Consider the following 14614-nt stretch of genomic DNA (forward strand, 5'->3'; position numbering starts at 1 on the left):
AAGTGTACCTCAGTGGAAACAGGATTCAAATCCCAGGCACACGTCTGCAGCTTGGATGCTTTTCTTCTGCAACCCTGACTTTCCAATTTGGCATGGCTTTATGCAGGAATAAAATAACCATCAAACCAATATGCTCAGCCTGCAATCGTTGCTTTGTCTTAATTAGAGCATGTCATGCCTCAGGTCAAACTGAGGTCTCCACAGCAGCAAAAGCGTTGCCAGCAGGTGAGGAACCCCAACCTTGCACAGCTTACTTGGCCATTCTCCGCACACTTTTCTTGCAAGCGGAACATACCGAGCTGCCACATGTATTTCAGTAGCTTCTTGGCTGCTGGAAAAAGCATGCATTGGGTAGGAAATGAAAGCCGAGGAGTTCAGACAATTAACTGGCTTGAGTTAATTTACACTGGCCAGGCACAAGTCTTCTGGAAATGCCTTCACTACCTGCCTACAAACTTCTGCACTCTAAGGGTTATCTCTAGAAATTACCCAGACTTGAGGATCCTGGGGAAGACCTCTGCCACCCTAATCCACACAACAGCCCGACCCTGCCCCACTATCCTCACCATTCCCTGCCCTTGAGAGCACCCCTGCTGCCGACCCTAGGAGCTTTCACGCAACAAATCCTCTGCTTTGGCTTTGTAAGGGGGGCAAGGATGTTTTTCTGGCACTTGTTGCTGTTTGTCTTGGCTCTGATGTTCCCTGGTTTTGCTCATATTTTGGTCTTTTTTCTTTCCTGACTTAATATGTGACCTGCCTAATCTCTGTTTTCAGTAACACCATCACTACTACAGCACGTGCTCCAAAATTACAGTCTGAGTGGTCAGTGCTGCTCTGGCAATGACAACTTAGTTACTGGTGGTCAGAGACCTCCATGCTCTTGGACTCCCACGGTTGCAGGAAGGTGTTTTCTCTGAACAGCCCCCTTCATTTTCTGTTCTCAATCAGTGCTCTGCAACATGAGATAACTGCACCTTATTGCTGTCACAACTACCTGACAGGAGGATGGAGCCAAGAGGGGCCTGGTCTCTGCTCCCAAGGAACAAAGGACGGGACAAGAGGAAACAAAAGGGTTTGGAGAAGGCTGAGGTTCTGAATGACGACTTTGCCTCAGTCTTCACTGGCAAATGCTCTGACCACATCACCCACGTCTTGGAAGGCAGACGCAGGGACTGTGAGAATTAAGACCTTCTGTAGGAAGAGGATCCGTATTAAGACCCACTGTAGGAGAGGATCTGGTTCGAGACCATCTTAAAAATCTGAACGTGCTCAAGTCCATGGGACCTGATGAAATCCATCTGTGGGGCCAGAAAAAACTGGCGAATGAAGTTGCTAAGCCACTGGCCATCATATTTGAGAAATCATGGCAGTCAGGTGAAGCTCGCGATGACTGGAAAAAGGGAAATATAACCCCCATTTTCAAGAAGGGGAAAATGGATGACCCAGGGAATTACAAAGCAGTCAGTCTCACCTCTGTGCCTGGCAAAATCTTGGAGCAGATTCTCCTGGAAGGCATGCTAAGGCACATGAAAATCAACAAGGTGCTTGGTGACAGCCAGCATGGCTTCACTAAGGGGAAATCCTGCCTGACCAATTTGGTGGCCTTCTGTGACAGGACTATGGAACCGATGGACAGGGGTAGAGCAGTTGATGTCATCTACCTGGACTTGTGCAAAGCATTCGACACTGTCCCACATGACATCCTTGTCTCTAAATTGGAGAGACATCCATTTGATGGATGGACCACTCGGTGGATAAAGAACTGGCTGGATGGCCGCACACAAAGAGTTGTAGTCAATGGCTCCATGTCCAGCTGGAGACCAGTAACAAGTGGTGTCCCTCAGGGATCGGGGTTGGGACCGGTCTTGTTCAGCATCTTTGTCGCTGACATGGACAGTGGGATTGAGTGCGCCCTCAGCAAGTTTGTCGATGATACCGAGCTGTGTGGTTCGGTTGATACGCTGGAGGGAAGGAATGCCATCCAGAGGGACCCTGACACGCTTGTGAGGTGGGCTGATGTCAGCCTCATGAAGTTTAACCACGCCAAGTGCAAGGTCCTGCACCTGGGTCGGAGCAATCCCAGGCGCAGCTACAGGTTGAGCAGAGAAGAGATTCAAAGCAGCCCTGCAGAGAAAGACTTGGGGGTGTTGGTTGATGAGAAAATGAACATGAGCCAGTTTCAGTGTGCGCTCACAGCCCAGAAAGCAACCATACCCTGGGCTGCATCAAAAGGAGCGTGACCAGCAGGTCGAAGGAGGTGATCCTGCCCCTCTACTCTGCTCTTGTGAGACCTCACCTGGAGCATTGTGTGCAGTTCTGGTGTCCTCAACAGAAAAAGGGCATGGAACTGTTGGAACAAGTGCAGAGGAGGCCACGAGGATGATCAGGGGCTTGAGCACCTCCTGTATGAAGATAGGCTGAGAAAGTTGGGGCTGTTCAGGCTGGAGAAGAGAAGGCTGCGTGGAGACCTCAGAGCAGCCTTCCAGTATCTGAAGGGGGCCTATAGGGATACTGGAGAGGGACTCTTCATTAGGGACTGTAATGATAGGACAAGGGGTAACAGGTTAAAACTCAAACAGGGGAAGCTTAGATTGGATCTAAGGAAGAAGTTCTTTACTGTGAGGGTGGTGAGGCACTGGAATGGGTTTCCCAGGGAGGTTGTGAATGCTCCATCCCTGGCAGTGTTCAAGGCCAGGTTGGACAGAGCCTTGAGTGGCATGGTTTAGTGTGAGGTGTCCCTGACCATGGCAGGGGGGTTGGAACTGGGTGATCTTAAGGTCCTTTCCAACCCTAACTATTCTATGATTCTATGATTTTATGAAACAGCCTCAAGCTACGCCAGGGGAGCTTCATATGGAGATGAGAAACAATTCCTTCCCCAAAGGGTGCTCAGGCATTGGAACAGGCTGCCCAGGGCAGTGCCAGAGTTGCCATCCCTGCAAGTGTTACGAGCCATGTGGACAAGACCTTCAGTGACGTGGTTTAGTGGTGGCTTTGGCAGTGCTGAGGAGCAATTGGACTTCAGTCAGGGTCCAGCTGGGACCCTCTTTCATTTGTGATCCCAAGAGCAAAATTAAGACACAAAAGAGGTCAAGTGCCATAACCCATCAGCTAGCTACTTACAAAAAGACATTATAAAAAAAAAGGAAGTTGTCGTAATAAAGGGGATAGTGATAGGACACGTTGGAAAAAGGATGGAAATGAAGCGGGGTGCAGAGAGAGAGAGAGATAGTCACCACTGTGCATCTTGAGGCATCCCATCGATCCATTATCTTCATTGGTGGTGGCGGGAGTCCTTCAGGGTTCATAGCTGGTATCGAAGCAGAGTGTCCCCCAAGAGTCCGTAGTAGTTGTTGCAGGTGGGTGTACTCTTGGAGATGTCCTTCTGGAGTCGTCCCCTTGAAGGTACCCCTACAGGTGTCCTGGTAGATTTGCCCTCATGATGATGTTTCATGGAGGTTGTCCCTCGGGATCCATAGTAGTCATCATCAGAGAATGTCCTCACAGAGGTGTCCTTCTGGAGTCTTCCTCATGGCAATAGCTCCTTTTCGTGATTACCTTTTCCCCCTTTTATAATGAGTTGTGGGGAGTCCCTCTGTTCTTCATGTCACGCATTACACGTTCCTGGCGGACCAGTTTCCCTGGTCTTGCAGCCAGCTCTTCAGCTGCAGGTGTCTGCAGCAATTCTTGGGACAACAGGCAGCAATTCCTCACACCAGTCCTCAAGGTAATGGACTGAAGAGTCTTATCTCAGCTCTTTCCTACTCATACCTCAGGCAATGGACGGTGGAGTCCAGTTCAGCTCCTCACAGTTTTCTGCCAGACAGGTGGATTTCCATCTCAGCATCTCATACCAATCTTTGAGACAATGGATTGGTGGAATTCCATCTCAGCTTCTCATAGTAATCTTTGAGACAATGGACAGTGGAGTCTGATTTCAGATCAGTGTCTCACAACTTAATGATCTTAAAGATCTCCAAACTAGTTGATTCTGTGTTTCTATGCATGATGAGTTGCATCTGGTCCATTATCATGAAGGTTAAAAGACAGTGGACCATATTGAAAGGGAAAGGACTATATCTGTCACAGGCATCTGTAGCTGGGGATGGGTTTATTCCCTTCCACTTTCCTGGCACGCTCCAACATGTGATTCCATAATTCTACAGAGCTAACAATATGGTTCACAGCATGAGCTAACAACGTGGTTCTCAGTGTGAGCTCCAAGCAGCTCTTCACAACCAGCTTCTAAAAACTGTCCTTCCAAAATCAGCCTTTCCTTAAGTGTCTGCCGAAACACACTGCACCCTGCAAAGCCTAATTTTACAAATACAAAAAAGCCTAAACTCCAAATACAGACGTGGCTCCACGGAAATAGCAAGCTGAGCAAAGGCAGGCTTCTGTTTTAAACAGAACCAAGACTTCTGCCAGTATGCAACCAAGACCCTTTCTATTTGAACACACAAAGCAACATATGGTGCTGATCTTACAACTTGTAGCTGCACCGAGATGGGAGTTTCTCTCTGAGATTCTGCCAGTCCTTTGGGGAGCAGACCTTTCCTTATGAAATAGCACTGCTGACTTCAAAGCAGAGTGAACATCCTCAGGAGGAAGTCTGCGTGATGAAGAACACCACAAGCTGAACTGGAATCACCCAGCACATGGCTTTATGTACTGTATGAAGGTTGCAAAGCAAAATGTGATTAAGGAACAAGGAAATTTTCTGATTTATGAAAGAAGACATATAAAATTTGGTCAGCCTAAGGCTGAGGACCTAACAGGACTGTTGGTACAACCCTGCCACAGCAGCTCAGCTGGTTCAGGGTGTCACTGAGAGTATTTGCATTGCAGTTTGCAAGTTCCATATCTCAGTTTTCTATTTAACTTCTGCATGTACTCTAGTAGTGAAAACATAATAAGTCTTGCTGAACTGCATCTGAAAGTAAACAACAAGCAAAGACAGAGTATTAGAAGCAGCCATTCTCTCTCAACTCTTTGGAAGGTTTATATGGCCATTGTGTGCTTTTCCCCAACTTAGTGGAGGACAAACAGAACTGATGTGAACCAAGCAGTAAACAGGCAAGCGCTGTGCTTTCTTCTGACGTGTGATCTCTCTTATTTTTGCCTTGAGCTTCTTCAGGAACAGACTGCCAGTTGTGCTGTGCTGTGCATGGGGGTTTATGAGCTTCACAAATGGGTGAGGCAGGTTTTCACCACTCAACTCATTTTTTTGCTTTCATTCTGCATCTCCTCAGGGATCAAGGGCTGGTGTGCACCTTTAAACAACTGGACTCCACATCAGTGGAAGCAGGCATTGCTGGTCTTTTGGGAAGTAAGGGAATACAGAGACCTTTAAAGCCAGACCTGGGTCCTGAGACAAACAACTGCCTCCTGTTGTAGCAAGATGGGCAACAGCTGCCTGAGTTGCTCAGGTGCACTCTTCCATTATGGGAGGGTCTTGCTGTTTTACCAAACCCTGGGAAGGGTCTTCAAGTGAGATCCAGATCCTAAAAACTGGAGGAGATCAAACAATGGAGATTAAAAACCAGTCCTGGGTTTACCTTCAGGCTTATTGTCAACAGGTTTTTTCTGCATGTATATTTTCTCCAGTAAAACCTGCTGCCTTCCTCAGCCAAAACCCATCCCTTCTATTATGCCAGAAAACCACTGGAGATTCATGGACTGAGAACTTCTAAGAGCGAGTGTGACCCTGAAGGTGGAGGTTTAAAAGCTCTCACTAGGCTGAGGAGATTTCCATTCCAGTCCAGGAAACTAAAATCGCCAATCCACCAGTCACTGGGTGCAGCCCAGACTCTCATCAGCCCTGTAGAGCCTGAGCCAGGGCCTCAGGATCTCCCCTCTGTGGTGATGCTCTCCATGGTGTGCGATTTCCCCTGTACATCTCATCCAGTAGGAGCAAGTAGGCTTTTCCTTCTCTCACTCCCCAGGATGTGCAGTGCTCAATGGACTATTCAAGGCAGAATTCTGAAGAGTTTACTCTGTAACACATTACGACTTTTTTCTAAGATCTGGTTTCTTCTACCTCAAGAGACCTGTTCAAAAACTTTAACATTTCTTTTACTGACTTTTACATCCCAATAACCATGTTTAAGGTACTATTATCCACCGTAAGATTATCTGCAATTACCTCCTTCTCATGTAATTTTGTTCTCCAGAATTACCACTCCCCTTTCATTTGTTACATGGAATATTTTATACACCTTTATGAATTCACCCAACTATGCAGCCGATCAGAACACATAATTTCATCACACTTACTTAAGTGCCTTTTAAACATAATTAGAAAATTGGTGCAAGTCAGACTGCAAGCTGCAGTGAAGTTTTCTCCTTTCTTACTTGTTTTTCTTCCCACCAGCCCTCATCAGCATGCTGCTTTCCCTGGTGCAGGCTGTTGTCAATCCCATGGCTTCATTCCAGTGTTAGCATGGTGACCCTCACCGTACCAGGGCCCATGTACTCTGACATGTCCACCTTCTGCCAAGCAGACCTTCTCCTACCACCTACAACAGGGATCAGAAAACATCCTTTGTATGTTTTTCCATGTCTGTGGCATCTTTCCATTATGAAGTGCCCTCTAATGCATCATACAGAATTTATATTTTTGTTATAATTAACTTGTTTAGGCTCTTTTGTTTAGCTTGGGGTTTTCTTAACGTAAGCATAAAGAAGCCACAATAACAGCCATGCTGATGTTGCTCCAGAAGTACAGCAACATAGAGCAGAATTCAGTCCCTCTTAGAAAGAACCTTAAAATAACCAGGTGGCTTACAATTAATGAGATTATTAGGCAGGTCAGATAGAGTTAAGAGCCTTTAGTTTTCATACAGACACAAAAAAACACTTTTTGCTTTGGCAAGGCAAGCAACTACTTCAATTGCCTTGGCACATATTTGGAAGGAAGGAGTGCATCTGTGGCTTCACCCTTCTCTGAAGTAGAGTATTGGATTTGCTGCCTTGAGAAATCTAGCTGTAATGCCGTATGATAAGTTCTCATTTTCCTGTGATTAGGGTTTAATCACCCTTCCTGTTTTGCCACTTTTGAGTCAAGCTGGTAAATCTAAATGTTGTCTCTCTTCTGCACGACCCTTGCATTGGTTCACATTCTCCTGTGCTGCACTGAGGAGCTTCTAAGTAAACGTCCTTACAATACTTAGGCTGAAATAATTCATTCTTTAAGGATAAGGCATCACACCATGCAATGCTAGAGCCTGAGGGAAGAGTGGCTGGAAAGCTGCCTGGCAGAAAAGGACCTGGGGGTGCTGGTTGATGGAGCTGAACACGAGCAGCTTGTGCCAAGGCAGCCAAGAAGCCAACAGCATCCTGGCCTGTATCAGCACCAGTGTGGAGGCAGGGACAGGGCAGAGATTGTGCTCCTGCACTGGGCACTGCTGAGGCAGCACTTCAAATCCTGTGTTCAGCTCTGGGCCCCTCACTACCAGAGAGATATTGAGGTGCTGCAATGGGGCCAGAGCAGGGCAATGGAGCTGGAGCAGGGCCTGGAGCACAAGTGTGATGGGGAAGGGCTGAGGGACCTGGGGGTTCAGTCTGGAGAAGAGAAGGCTCAGGGGGGACCTGATGGCTACCTACAACTGCCTGAGAGGAGGATGGAGCCAGGAGGGGCTGGGCTCTGCTCCCAAGGAACAAGGGATGGGACAAGAGAAAACGGCCTCAAGCTGCACCAGGACAGGTTTAGATGGAGCTGAGGAACAATTCCTTCCCCAGAGGGTGCTCAGGCATTGGAACAGGCTGCCCAGGGCAGGGCTGCAGTCACTGTCCCTGCAAGTGTTCACACCCTGTGGAGACGAGGCCTCAGTGCCATGGGTTAGGGGTGGCCTTGGCAGTGCTGGGGTAAAGGTTGGACTTGCTGCTTTTGAAGGTCATTCCAACCTGATTGGTTCGGTGATTCTATGATCATCACAGGTAAAGGTGCCCACCTCCTTTTAAATTCCCTGCAGCACAGCACGGTACCATCTCCAGTTCTCACCACTGGAGAAGGCAACAGCCTGCCTGTGTTATACTTCCATGCTGGTCCAGAGATCCCATCACAGATCACATGCACCCTCAGCCCAATGACTCTACAGGCAATCTCACTTAGTAAGGGGTGATGGCTGATCTTTCACACAGGCTTTGCAACCACTGCACTACCAGGAACAGCAGAGAGGATACCAGAATATGTGGATACCAGCCACACTTATGGAGTTCACTTGCCAGGTTATAGGGATGCATCTGTATTTTGGACCTTCCTGTTATAGTCCTTATTTCATCAAAATGAATGAGTTCTTCCCCTGTCCTCCCACAACAACTTTATAACTTGAACAAAGGACCGTAAATCTGCTGTAACAAATAGGATTAAAAGGTTTGTCTGCCGCAATATCCAAACTTTAAAAGATGTTGGTCCTTTCTACTCTGATGATCCCGGACTTCAGCAGCCAAGATACTCTCAAAGTTATCATGCATAAGCTGTGAGAAATGTCTCAACAAAGTTCACCCACGTTCTGCTCTTCTCAAGGTCAGAACTCTTTCATTTTCCCTGATCCTTATTGTAATTCCAGATGGGGATTTTCTTAGGAAAAGTTTTCTTTCTGGAAGTTATATGAAGGTTTAACAGGCATTTTGCTTGATGATCATAAACAAAAATTGTCAACTTTTCTGTTCTTACACAAGCGGGTATTAGTCCCGTCCAAGCTGGATCAGCTGTGGACTTTTCTGGACATCAAGCCATGTGGGAGGCAGCTCAGCCTTATAAATTTATGAACGTGACCTTCTTTCAGAGTAAAATGTGGCTGTGAAATTCTCAGTGACTTACCATCAGATGCTCAGGTGCCTCTGGTGCATTATGTTCTCTGATGGATTGCCAAGATGTTTCTTCTCCTAAAGCAGTTTTGAAGTCTCCTGGAAAGATTTGTTTTCCCTAAAGAGAGTGAGGGCAAAGTCCAGAGTACCTCGTGCCAGCACATCCTACAAAAATTCAGCAAATCATGCCTCTGCAAAAAAATATTTCTCTCTGCATTTTCCTGAAGGTTCTTTTGAAGTCTGCTTGTGCCTAACACTGTGTCATAGCCCCATGTTTTACTGAAATCAGAGCACACCCTTTGAGAAATCCTCATGCTTACATGGGGAAGCTGCCTGTAAGAGTTAGGCTGAAAAGTGAATTTGCTTCATTTTTAATGATTTTGGAAACCACGCTCATTTTACAGCAGCTTTCAGTAACCACTTCAGTGCATTTTCTGGGTTCGAGGTGCCCTTTCTGTACTCAGCTCTCCAGGGAGCAAAGCCTTCTGAGACAGAACGACTCTCTCCAACAGAGAGGCTCCTGTGGCCCTAGCTAGTCCTACCTATCACAGGCACCTCTTTCTGCAAGCACTGATTTCCTTTCAAGAACCCATGCATCCCCTCCACAGGAGTTTTTTAGAGTTCAAAGCAAATCCTGATCACTGTATCTTTAGCCTCAGCAAATGCTGCTGCTCCCCAGAGAAGGTGCTGGGGGAACTCCAGCATCACTAACCCATCATCCTAAACAGCCCTGGGAGATAAGTGGCAGTGCTGACAGCAAAAGCTGGATTTCTCACGTACTGGCACAATCCCAGCTGTGCTCTTTTGCATCACATTTTTGTCATGTAAAATGCAGATGTACTCCACCTGACCTACTCATCTGAGATTCTTCATTACAGTAAGTAGAGTGGAACACCACAGTTTCAAGGTATCACTCTTAGACACCTCCTTCCGAATCAGGTGATGCAAACTCTGGAAGACCCTAATCCTTTTGGTCAACCCTCACACTCCATCAAATAACCCCTCTGTTTGCAAAAGACAATGAAAGCCATTTTTATACAATTAGCAGGGCGCAGAAGTTACTCACAGATTGCCAAAAGGCTTTCAGGGACATGTCTGATTTTAAGTGCATGAACAATCAGGCAAACACCACTGATGTCAACAGATTAGTCACAAAAGTGAAAGGAAGCAAGAGCTGAAAAGCTTTGCTAGACTCTCAATCAACAGCAGGTCTCAGAGGATTACAGCTAATGCTACACTAATACATTAAAATACGGATATTTTATAGCTAATATTAAATGGCAAGAAGATAATTTATGACCTTGAAATCTAAATGCCAGAAATGTTGTATGGAAGTGCCTGCAATTCATATAAATCAGGGATGGAAGAGATTTCCAGTAGATGCGGCATTAGCAACACCTTACTGCTAAATTGTGACAGACCAAATACTCTTGTATACGTGGCCCTCCAGTCCCTTTGCTTGGAGAAGACACAGATTTTGAGACCTCAGGACACACTTGTCTGACTGAAAGCTGAGGGAGGCTGCTGTCCTCTTGCACCTGATCTGTAGAAGAGACTGAAATTTTGCCATAGCTGTAACTTGGAAACCTGTGTTAGTGTTATCAGTGATCCTACGATGTGGAAGTGATGCAACATACTAAACAAGAGCCACATACCCAGTTTCACCCATGGCTGGGTTTCTTTGCCCTGAGGAGAAGGACTTGGGGTATTGGGTGCGGAGAAGCTCCCCATGACCCAGCTTCAGTGAGCGCTTGAGCCCAGAACCCCCCCGTGTGCTGGGCTGCACCCCCAGAGCGTGAGCAGCAGCTCAGGGAGGGGATCCTGCCCCTCTGCTGTGCTATGGGGAGACCCCCCCTGCAGTCCTGATCCAGCTCTGGGGCAGCAGCACAAGAGGGATGTGGAGCTGTTGGAGCTGGGTCAGCCTGGAGAAGAGAAGGCTCCTGAAGGGGAGACCTGAGAGCAGCTCCAGTGCCTGAAGGGGCTGCAGGAAAGCTGGAGAGGGGCTTGGGACAAGGGCCTGTAGGGACAGGCCAAGGGGAATGGCTTGAACCTGCCAGAGGGGAGACTGAGATGAGCTCTTAGGCAGAAGCTCTTTGCTGTGAGGGTGCTGAGGTGCTGGCACAGGGTGCCCAGAGAAGCTGTGGCTGCCCCATCCCTGGCAGTGTTCAAGGCCAGGTTGGACACAGGGGCTTGGAGCAAGCTGCTCCGGTGGAAGGTGTCCCTGCCCGTGGCAGGGGTTGGAACTGGGTGAGCTTTAAGGTCCCTTCCAAGCCAAATCAGTCTGGGATTCTTTGGCCTTAAACCCTTCCCTGTGGAAATCTGCAGGAAAATGACAGCACTCATAATATTTAATTATCAAAAAAAGGATACTATATAATTATGAAAAAGGATATTAGCTATGCACAGGCAGAGGTGGCACCTGTAACAAGTTCCCGGAGCTATACCTCTACCTTGGTCAGGGGACTGCAGGGTCACAGACTGTCAAAGCTACTGAGATCATCTCTCATATGTCATGCATATTGCCTGAACAAACTGGGGCAGCGGCGATGTTCAGTATGGGTTAAAGTGACCAGGCTGTGTGACCACGGGGCAGATAGCCTTCCAGCAGCATCACGAGCTAAGCCTCTTTTCTGCCTTCCTGTGGATTTTCTTGTGTCATGGTTCAGAAGGCACCTGTCCCAACACCCTGTGGACACAGAGCAGTCATGTTGACAACAAATTACAGCACTGAACAAATTCTGTTTTCATCTCCTGTCACCTCCCTTTGGAAACTGTTTTGCCTGTGCCTAATTCTTTACACCATCTAGTCCCCAGCCAAAATATCAAGTCTGCATTATGTACCTCTGAATGACTGCCAGGGCTTGAACTGCTGATTAGAGATGTCAAACCTGACGGTTAGACCACTGCACTCTTCCCTCTGGGAAAGAGACAAGCATCTGGTAATTTTTTCTTTGCTGTGTTGGACTACTCAGGCTGAGAAGCAATTTGTTCAAATGTGTAGTCCTTTACCAGGAGGACTGTGCCCAAGATGAGACAAAAATTACAATGAATGGAAAAAGAGCCCGCAGCGGCTCAGCTCACCAACCGAGCCACGGCTTCCAATGAAAAACAGAACACACTGCGTAGTGCTAGTCCAAAGTTAGCCAGTAGTTATTTGCCACTTCCAAATCTCTTTTTTTTCTATAGACCCCTTGTTGTTCTGAAATCTGTGTTTCAACTTGAAAGCTAACATATTTATAAATGGAAAGTAAACTGATATTTGCAGACAAATTATCATTACGTCTGTTTAATCTCATTGTACTATTATCGCTGGGGCTGCCAAAGTGGCAGTCATTAACAACCCACTTTCTCAAAGTTACACGTTCCCATTGTTGGAATAAATTCGGCACCTGCAGCTATCTCAGTTAGGAGGGGCTGCCATGGGTTCAATGTTTCTCCATGTAACTACCCAGCATTGGTTGCTCCCTGCTGGCAAAAGTTTTTTGAGACTTGAAACAGATCTTGGAACCCCAAAATACCCTAATGGAGACCTGAGTTTCACACAAAACAGACCTTTTCTATGGGATATGTCTTCTAGGAGCATTTTGACATTCTGGATCAGGCACATCCCCAAAGGTACCTAATTTTTCTCCACTGGCTCCGTAAGGAAATTAGACTTCTGACTTTGTTCAAATACAACCCAATTAGTTGCCTAATGCTGCCTAAAATAGAGGTGTGAATCATCACTCTCACTCTCCATCCCCAGGGGCCATTCCTTGGAAATACTGAGTGCTCTAACCATAATTTAATGGCAGGCATTGCTCAATATCTCTCAAAAGCAGCATTCCTGGCATTACGTTGCTGCTGAATGAAGTATGTGGTATGTCTTTCCCTAGGATGGACACTCTCTTGCTCAGGATTTCCAGAACCAAAATGAATTCTCAGTGTTACTACTGTTTTACCATAGGAGCATTGTAACAGAACTTGCAGACTCAGTGCTATGAAATGGATGTCTAAATACTCCAAAATCAGATATGCATATAAAACTCATCAACTAATGTCCAGGCACAAACACATCTTCCATCAAACCCCATTATTTTCTACTTTGCCTAATTAATTTCAGGTTTTTTGTATAAATCAATCCTATTGCTTTGTCCAAAACCAGAAGCAAGAAGGACTCTACTATCAAAGGCAGCAAGGGAAAATCAGAAGTGCAAAAAAACCTTTCAAACTTCAGAAGTGATATGGAAAGTACAAGGCAAAGCTAATATTATAACCTATTTGAAGTTATACATGTTGTTAACTCCTTTCTTTTTATATTTATATTATATTTCTCAATGAATATAAATCAACATAGCTCTTACCTGTCAATTCATATCAAGTTCTATTCCAGGATTTCTCATCCCTCTCCACTTCTTTTAATGTTAATTCAAACTATCTCATGAATAGAATGGAAGTACCATAATAGCCTGAGAAATGTAACCAGCAAGAGGACAAGAGGAGTACAGCACAGGGGAGTTTTCTGCTTTAGAAGAGAAAATCATCCTCCCTCACTTATAGTTACAGGTCTGGCTGTGAAACCTGGCTAGGGAAATGTCTCACTGTACCATCACTGATTCTAAATAGCCCCAGTTTCTGTAATCCCTGCTTGAAAACAGTAGTTTTTAATTACCTTTCGCTTATTTCCAGTGTGAAAGCTGATTTCAGGCAGTCGCTCTAGAAGTCTTAACATTTGATGATGTCAGGATTAACTTCTTTCTCTCAATGCTCCACAGATGTTGGGAAGCTCTTATTAGGTTTATCAAATGCCAATAATCAAGTCAATACAATAAGCAGTCCTGCATGCCAGGGGCAACAAGAAATGTCCCAGTGTGATATATGTCAAATACCAGCCTTTTGTAAGTCTTCCGAATCACAAAACAGTAGCACTTTTAAGGAATTCATAGCGAACAGTACAAAGCTCACCAGTGAATATCTGAATATAACAACTGAGTAAGCAACTGAAATCTAAGAAACATAAAATCCATCTCTTATTTTGATATTAAAGATATTTGGGGCTTTATGTATCTCAGAAAGGGAGCATGCAACAAAAGCTGACATTCAGGAGCAGAGTGAAATAGTAGATTAAGAGAGACTTGAGCTTTCAGAGATCTGGGCAAGTATCAGTAGCTCTGTGTGCACAGGATTTTCATTTATGCTACACCTGCATACTGAAACAGAATACACAACCCCCAAGAGTGGAAGTAGAGGCTGTAGCATAACATACATTGCTTCCTTCAGGCATGCTCTGTGTTAAAAAAACCAAACGACCAACCAAACCATGCATGATTTTTATGACAGTTTGCACTGAAAGTGAATTCAGCAGACAAGCTTCCACATGTTGGCTGCTGACTGGGGTTTTTTTTTGCCAACACTACTTTTTGGTCATACCTAGTTTCAGGGTTTGGGCAAAAAAACAAGTAACAGGAAAATTCGAAGTGTAGGCAGGAAGAGAGAAGCTTTCAATTAAGATACTTAAGGTTATACAGATGTACAGCAGAAGTATTCCAGATAATACACAAGAAAGCCCTTTTCAGTCTGAGATCATGACTAGATACAGAGAATAAAGAAACCTCACCCAGATGCCTACAGGCATAGCACAAACTTTTTGCTTAAGCCAGGATGTTAAAGGATTGAAGCAGGGCTCTGGAAAGACCAAATTACCACAAAACTCTTGTAGCAGCTGTGCTAAATAGTTCTTTGAAGCACTTCACACTGGCTGCTGCTAGAGGTAGATGATAAATCCTATCCCCGAGGGTCTCCTGCTCCTCAGCAGTGGATGAAG

The sequence above is a fragment of the Pezoporus occidentalis genome, unplaced genomic scaffold (genome assembly GCF_034315485.1).
Source record: "Pezoporus occidentalis ecotype Australia unplaced genomic scaffold, CSIRO_AGI_Poc_V1 ctg180, whole genome shotgun sequence".
Classification (NCBI taxonomy): Eukaryota; Metazoa; Chordata; class Aves; order Psittaciformes; family Psittacidae; genus Pezoporus; species Pezoporus occidentalis.